The sequence below is a fragment of the Sorex araneus genome, chromosome 1 (genome assembly GCF_027595985.1).
Source record: "Sorex araneus isolate mSorAra2 chromosome 1, mSorAra2.pri, whole genome shotgun sequence".
In the NCBI taxonomy this organism is placed as follows: Eukaryota; Metazoa; Chordata; class Mammalia; order Eulipotyphla; family Soricidae; genus Sorex; species Sorex araneus.
In genome coordinates, this window is record NC_073302.1 from 235,304,940 (window position 1) to 235,314,030 (window position 9,091).

Here is a 9,091-nt window from a genome sequence, read left to right on the forward strand (position 1 = left end):
CAACGGAGACTTTACTGGTGCCCACTCAAGCAAATCAATGAACAATGGGATGACAGTGACAGTGACACATTAGATTGTAGATAAATATGCAAAAAGTAATATTACAGCTGCTCCCTCTTTTCATTGATTTCCAACTAGGAAGACTCACAATGAAATTGTCATAAAAGTAAAAATCACAAGAAGTTATCAAGATGGAGCTATAACATACATTATAACATCCATTATAAGTATGTTTGCTTTAATACTTTACATAAACATACTTATAAGTAAACATATTCATAATTTTTATATAAATCAATTTCATGCTAGTTTGAGAGAAAAATTAGAAATGTAGAGATTATGAATCATCCTTAGTTTTGTTCACCATTCTCTGCTAAAATTAAGCCCCTTTCTTTTTGACTTTCCTATAAAGTTATAAAGTTATGCTTGTGCATAGTTATTTTTACTTACTGCTTACTGTTATTTTTACATATTATTCTCTCCACTCATCAAAACATTTTGATAATATTAAAATATTTCAAGTGATTCATAGTCTTATACTTTCACATTAAAATATCACTTAACTGCTCTACCATCACCAGACACTTACATGTCCTTGTTATGAATATGTTAGGTTAATACAATGTTATTAGTCAATGCATATTTTTGTTTTTCAAAGTTCTTATTTTATTTAATAACTCACTCCTTAAAGCATTTAGTAGGTTTTACTTCATGAAAGGGCAGGTGGAAAAGCTTATGTTAGATCCCTATTTTTAAAAATGGACTTTTGAAATGCTCAGCAAAGACTAAGCAAAAAGTCATTCTTGAGACTAAAAAGTTTAACTTTAAATATCAAACAAAATCTTGCGGCACTTGTTTAGATAATTTAAGCTATAAATATAAACGTGAAAGCATGTGAAATTAGCACTCTGGATGTGATAAAAACGTTCAGGGACAAGAGCCATCTATATATAAGAGAGGTCTGCCAGGAACAGGAGTCCACCATAGCTGAGCTGAAGTACACAGTTGGGGCATTCCTGATCTGTCTAAGGACAGCAAGCAAGACTCCTGTGGCTTCATGGTCTAACAGCACGGGCCATAGGACTGAGGGGTTGGCCGTCCGGCAAAGAAACCCTTCTTATTTTCTCCGCCTACCTGAGCTGCCAAACAAGGTGAAGCCCGAGGATTCAGGAGGCAACACCAAAGAACAGTGAAATGGGGGCCTTTGCCCCGCCCAGTGCCCCATTTCCCATTAACAGATCTGGGTGTCTGTGAAAAAATAAATAGATAAATTGGAGAGGAGAATCATAGTGTAAGATGGTGTGAGTTTCTGAAGAGAGACCTTCTAATAGTTTAGATACTTGTCTTCATGCTCATTTGCTCCTTCAACAAATTTATTGAGCACCTTATATATTATATTTTTAGGAGCTATATTAGACACTGGAGCTGGAGCAATAGCACAGCGGGTAAGGCATTTGCCTTGCACACATCCGACCTGGGTTTAATTCCTCCATCCCTCTCGGAGAGCCCGGCAAGCTACCAAGAGTATCCCGCCTGCTCAGCAGAGCCTGGCAAGCTACCCGTCGCTTATTCGATATGCCAAAAACAGTAACAACAAGTCTCACAATGGAGACATTACTGGTGCCGGCTTGAGCAAATTGATGAGCAATGGGATGACAGTCATACAGTGATATTAGACACTAGAATCACAGCAAAGAACAACATAAGCAGCTGCTCCCTCTTTTCACTCATTTTCAACTGGAAAGAATAACAATGAAATTGTCATGAAAGTAAAAATTACAAGAAGTTATAAAGATGGAGTTATAACAAAGTGCAGCGATCATTATGACAAGGGAGGGTCCCAATTTACCCATCTGATAAGGCAAGGATGACACATAAATCCACAGAATTGTGTAAGTAAGGGAAAGAGTATCTTAGGGGAAAGGAACAGCTTACCCAAAGTGCCAGAAGTCAGAGATAAGAATGACAGACCAAACGCAGTAAAATGTACTCTAGGCATTTGAGACAGTACAAAGCAGTCACACCTTATGTTCTGTGATTTCAGTTACTCACTGTGATTTAAAAATATTGCCTATAAGTTATTTTGATCATAGCACATTGATATATTTGTTGTATTTTAACTTAATCACCAGTTTTAATCTTTTACCTTGACTAATTTATTAATTAAATTACCAGAGGTACATGTATATGTACAGGGTAAAATTAGGTTATATAGGACAAATACTGAATCAGTACTATAAGAAATTACCAGAGCCTGATAGTACAGCAGGGAGAGCACTTATCTTGCACATGGCCAGCTCAGATTCTATCCCCAGAACCCCATGTGTTCCCCTGAGCCCAGAAAGAGTAATCCCTGAGTACAGAGTGAGGAGTAAGCCCTGAACACCATTGGTCTGGCCCCCAAACCAAACAAAAACAAAACAAAACAAACTTCAATATCATATCTCAATCCATAAATTATACTGAGGAAAACATTGGTAGAATTTTTCATGAGCTAGAGGGATTTCAATGACTCAATATCATTGATGAATGAAACAAAAGGAACAATAAATAAAATACATAAAATTAAGAAGCTCTGCACCACAAGGATCAAAATTAGAAGAGAAAGACATCAAACTCACATGGAGAAAAGACTTGCTTACTACACATATGACAAAGGTTTACCTTCTACGTTATATAAAGCACTTGAAAACTTAACAAGAAAAAAACAGTACCACCAACAAACAGGGAGATGAGATGAACAGACACTTCCTTAAAGAAAACATAGACATAGCTAATGGGTATGTGAAAAAAATGCTCTTAATCACTTCTCAGGGCAACAATCAAAACAATGAAGCATCACCTCACACTGCTGAGATTGGCACACATTAATAAGATCAAACAACCAGTGGTAGTGTGGATGTAAAGAAATAGGCATCCTCATCCACTATTGGTGGTAATGTCAACTGGTCAATGTCTTTGGAAAATACTTTTCAAAAACCTAAGAATTAAGTTTCCATATGATTCAGCAATTCAACTTCTTGGCATTTTCTCCAAGGGCCCAAAAATACTACTTTTAAAAACATTTTTATTCCTATATTCACTGTAGCACTATTTACAATAGCCAAGATCTGGAAACATCCTTAATTTCTCAGAACAGATAACTAGAATAATAAATTGTGGCATGTTTATACAACTGAATACTACTAATCTCTGAAAAAAAGATGAAATCATGAAACTTTCCACTTAATGGATGAAACTAGAGGGTATCATGCTGAAGGAAGTCAATTGAGAGGAAGAGATACTGAACGATGTCTCTCATATGTGGTATATAGAGAAACACCATAAGGGAAGGACAAATGGCAAAAAAAAAAAAAAAAACAGAATCTGAGTTCTGATTTACAGAACTAAGCTTACCAAGGGGAGAAGGGTAAGCTAGGAGTGGGTCTTAGGATCCTGGTGGAGGAAGGGGACATTCTGGCCGTGGGTTTGGTCTTAGAATACTGGATACCTTAAATTCTGTCACGAATAAAACATGGTGTCTCAATAAAAAAAAATCACAGTGATTTAATGTTGCTTCTTGGATATCTCACCAGAAAAAGATTCAAAGAGTTAACAGGATATTTAGGACTATCACTGACTTTTCTATATCCACTTAATTTAGAAAGTTATGCTAAATTCTTAGACTCTTACTGCAGGCAAAATCACTTTCCCATATCCAAGAATGCCAAGTCCCAGAAGAAATCTGATAATTTCTGAGGAAAAAGAGAATCCTGGATAACATTTCAGCAGGAAGTCAATCATTCAAGACTAATTTTCTTGATTTCACCACTTTCCTATTTAAGTCTAACCAGAAAAATTCTTCCAACAAAAGTTATTTTGAGATACACATTTAGCACTGGTATTTACATCTTTTAACTTTTATATTTTTATGAGGGGGGAAATCTATGCTTCCTACATCCTGTATAAAATGTCATTTGAAATATTTCTGTCTTCTTGTATACTTAGACAATAGTAATGAGGGCTATTTCAACCAATGGGATTCACTTCCGGTACCTTTCTCTCCATGCACACAGGACTTCTTAATTACATTTCCCTGGATAGGCCAGCCTGGTGAGAGGACTATTTAGTCCACAGCACCTCTGTCACTGCCTTTAGCTCTGGGATTGCTTTGGTCATAAAACCTGCTTCCTAGAAGGAAGTTCTCCTTCACTCCTAATTTGTGTCCACTGGGGAAAAAAAAAATCATTTCTACTGATTTCAACTTCACTAAGAATAAATTTTAACAGATTTCAACTGCACTAAGCAATTTTAATGCCCTAAAGTGTATGCACCTAGGAAAGTCAGGTTTAAATATCCTAGGGGCTAAGTATCTTTTCTTTCTACTACATTCTTTTCCCCTAAATTACTGGAACATACCACTAATATTTAGCCTTCTTATTAAGTCTCTAATCCTTTCTTAAAGGCTGTTCCAATTATTTAACAACCTAATCTACTTCTTAAAGTGACCCCTTTTGTCTTAACCCATGAGATCTAATGCTAATTCCTTAAACTGGGTACCTTAATCCCACTTTGTCTTTATTCTATGGCTTTTTTATTTTCTTAGTGGGTTCTGTTGGTCAGGGCTTACTCCTGGCTCTGTGCTCAGTGATTACTCCTGGCAGGCTCAAGGAAACCATGCGATGCTAAAAATAAAATCCAGGTCTAGTGCTTGCAAGGGCAAACTCTGGCTCTATTTTTAAAAATAGTAAGAATAACTATTCTCTATTGATACTTATCATTTTGGTAAAAATCAACAAAAATTTACCTTGGTAAAATCAACAAGTTCTGGGTTTACTGTTCATAGTTTGTCAACTTCACATCTATTAAGATAGATAATAAATCCTGGAGGTAGTCTCCCATTAGGCAACAAATAATCAAATACTTGGCTTGTTTTCTGATTGTCACATCTCAATATTTTCTTTTGATTTTCCTGTTAATCTTAACTTTATATGTTTATTAACTTAAATTAATTTAATTTAAATTCCTGAGTCGTAAATTCCCTCAGGAAAAGGTAATGCCTGTATCTCCATCTGCAATGATTAGATCACACGAAAACACAAAACTTTTTTAAAATGTCTGGCATATTTCACATGCTTTTCATTCTCAATTCCGCCCAGATTGTAATTAATTGGCATAGCCGTTCCAATCTTTCAAGAGAGATTCACCAATTGCTCTGTCTGAGGACCTCTGGGTTTCAGAATTCATCCCTTAGTTATTGCCTTTCCTGGGGGAATCTCTGTAGCTTATTCTTTGTCAGGTTTGATTGAGCCCCAGGCACCATTTCTGGGTGTAAAAGAGAAATTATCTTTCCTTCCTTAAAGAGAGTTAGTATCTGAGTCCTCCCCTCCCCTTTGTATATTGATCTAAGCTCATCTTCAAAATACCACTTTTCCTTTGACATTTCTCCTAAAACAAATGAATAAAAATTTTAAATCTCCTTTTGCAGTCTATCATGTGTTCTTTTATTATCTCCCATTTTTCCTGAATTTGATAATAAAACTGAAGTAACATTTTCTAATTATTCTAGCTTTTCCTTGTTTTAGTTAGTGAATAGGAATATTTTTTGATGCATAGAGTAATTTTGCTCTATGCCTCTAGATTTTCAATATAAATGAGCTGATTTTCTATCATAATAGGAAGCTATTTTCCTTAGTACTAAGTGCTTTGTTTACTTATTTGCTTGCTACATATAATGTAGGTCTAGCCAGAGCTGCAATTTGGGCCTCAGAGGTTAAGTCAATGTTGGAACTTATGATATAGCATCACGAGAATGAATCTATTCCATGATGGAGCAGCAAGCCTTAAGTCAGTGGAAATGCTTTGTAAATTTCAGATCAGCTGCCATGTGCACAGTGTCCTTCATCCTGTACTGGGGTAGAATCCAATACCTGCTCTAGATGACCTAACTAGACTGGGCACTTCCTATGAAATGGGAACATTTCCAGTGTCCTATTGCCCAGGCAGAATCTGACCACCATGCCAGATGCTTATAAAATGATTCTCTATAGGGATATCTGCTCTACTGAGGAAAAGCTGAATTTGTTCGATAAACTAAGGCAATCTCTATGTAGATTCCCCCAAACAGCTCAAGGATTATGACTTCTTTTCTCACAGAAGTTGCATAAGGCACAAGTTGCTATCACCTGCCAAGCTCAAAATACCCCATGACAGCTAGAGCTTTTTTCCCAGGCTTCAAAAGTTCAAAGCCAAATACAAACGTGTAAAACATGTTTGACTTAAAATAAGCCTCTATAAAGTAGTGAAGCAATACGTTTCTTTCCCAAACTAAAATATAACACCCACAGTTGTGGCCTTGTACATAAAGAACTATTTTTTATAAAATTTCCTTTTGATTACTGTTTCTCAAATTCCAGGTGAATAAACCAAATTTTGGTATCTATAATGGTCTCCCTAAAAATATCATCACCCTTATTACACACATATCCCCAAAAAACAAGTTGAGAGAACAGAAAGACAGAATGCCAAAATAGCACCCAGTACTGAAAGTATGCAGGCTGAGGACATGGCTCATTTCGTGGACTGGTAAAAGATTTGGTAAATGTCTGACTAATCAAGATTTACAATTCAGAACACAGTCATTTACAACAAGAAGAAAATTGGAACTAAGTAAAGCAAGTTTACTTATCCTTCCCTAGTAGGACTAAAGTGATAGCACACAGCGGGCAAGGCATTTGCCTTGCATACGGCCGACCTGGATTTGATTCCTCCGTCCCTCTCAGAGAGCCTGGCAAGCTACCAAGAGTATCTGTCTGCATGTCAGAACCCTGCAAGCTACCTATGGAGTATCTGATATGCCAAAAACAGTAACAAGTCTCACAATGGAGACGTTATTAGCGCCCACTCGAGCAATTCGATGAACAACGTGACGACAGTGCAGTGCTACAGTTGACAGTAAGTTGTTTTGAAAAGATTAAAAACTTCCTGACTGAAATCTGAAACTGGTTTTCAACACAGTGGGGAGGAAGAAACAGAAGAGTCTCCCCACACCAGATTGCTAGGTGGCAATTTTATTTGTTATGTCTTTTAAATCCTTTTTAATCTTTAACTTTTTCCATTAAACTTCATTTTTGGCACCATGGTTTACAAATGGTGCATAAAATATTCAAGGGTCCATTTCCATTCATCACTGCCCCACTGCCCACCCACCCATCTTTCCTTGTGATAAGATTCCTACTGAAAACTAGTTCTCAGTTTCTGTTGCCTTTGGGCATTTGTTATTCTTCTACTGTGTTATTTTATACATGGCATATGAGAAAGATCATTTTGTGTCTGTCCCTCTCCTTGTGACAATGTCACTTAGCATGATACTTTCCAGATCCACCCATTAGCAGCAAATTGCATGATTTTATGTTTTCTAGAAGCCAAGTAGTATTCCATTGTGTATATATTCCACAATTTCTCTATTCAGTCATTTGTTCTTAAATACTATTGTGAATGGTGCTGCAATCAACATAAGATTGCAAATGTCTTTTCTGAATAGAGGTTTTGGGTCCCTCATGGGTAGATGACCAGAATTGGAATTGCTGGGCTATATGGAAGCTCAATTCTTAAATTTTTAAAAAAGTGTCAATATTGTTTTCCAAAAATGCCTGGACCATCAACTTTACCACCAGCAGTAGACGAGGGTCCCTTTTGACTAATATCCACAAAATCACTGATTGTTTTGTTCTTCATGATATGTATCAGGATCACTGGTGTGAAATGCTATCTCATTGTTTTTTCAATGTGAATTTCCTTTTCGTTATTACCATTTTAATAATAATAACTATTAATATGCAAAATATAAAGAACTGATTCTTCTTAATTACTAACACTAACAACTATATTGTTTGGGAGATAGGGAGCTAGTAAGGCAGTAAACCCTTGTATGCTGCCAACCCGGGTTTGATATCTGGAATCCCATGTAGTCTTCTGAGCTCCACCAGAGTAATTCCTGAGTGTAGAGTCAGGAGTTACCCATGATCATTGGTCTGTGTAGCCCCCAAACTGAAAATAAATAAATAATAATCAACGTAGCTGTACTAAGAGCTACATTACTGAGCATTCCGAAAGAAAAATAAAAGGAATGACAACACTTTACTTTAAAAATAATGATATTGCTGGTATGATCATTAACATTATTGATTTTACCTATAAATATTATTAATAATAGTACTAAGTGAGGTAGAGCATTTCTTCATATGCTCTTTGGCAATCTCAATGTCTTCTTTGAGGAAGTTTCTGCTCATACCTTCTCCCCATTTTTTTGATAGGGTTGGTTCTTTTATTCTTGTAGAGTTATATATCTATATAGAGTTATTTATTCTTGTAGGCTTTATATATTTTTATATCAATCTTTTATCAAATAAAGGTGGAAAAATAGTCTCTCAGTCTTTGGTTTGTCATTTAATTTTGGTAATTATTTCCTTTGCAATGCAGAATACTTCTTGGTTTGATATAGTCTTGGTTTGATAATAGTGATACTGAATGATTGAAGACACTTCTAGATTCAATGACATCAATTTCAATAAGCAAGGCAACTTACATATAAGGTGTGTCTTGGATGGTTCAAAACAAATTTATTTTTATACTCAGTGGGGTTCGAATAGTTCAGACAGAGCCTTGGTGAGGTTCACAAGCCCAGATAGTCTGGGTAGTCTCAACCTTAATATCTCAGTATCTCAGGAGGTGCTTTAGAGGAACATTCCATAGCAGAGGATATGAGGAACCTCTGATTACATAGGGCAGCTAACAGGTCAACCAATGGTCACATTCTCTTGTTGCACATCTTTAAAAAAATAATAATATAAAATACCAAGAACTATTCAACTTAAGGACAGAGAGAAGTCAAGGGTGACATTAGGAGAGCTTACTTCACAGGAAGTCAATGTCAGGATTGGAAAGAATTGTTTTCTGCTAAAAAAATCTGAAAACAGTCAAATCTTTGCTTACTTATTTCTCAACTGAGCATGCATTTTCTCAGAAAAACTCTACTGAAGAAGACAGCAGCCTAAGATCTGAAGGAGATTTCTAAGATGGTATATATTATCCTGGGGAATATTCAGTAACC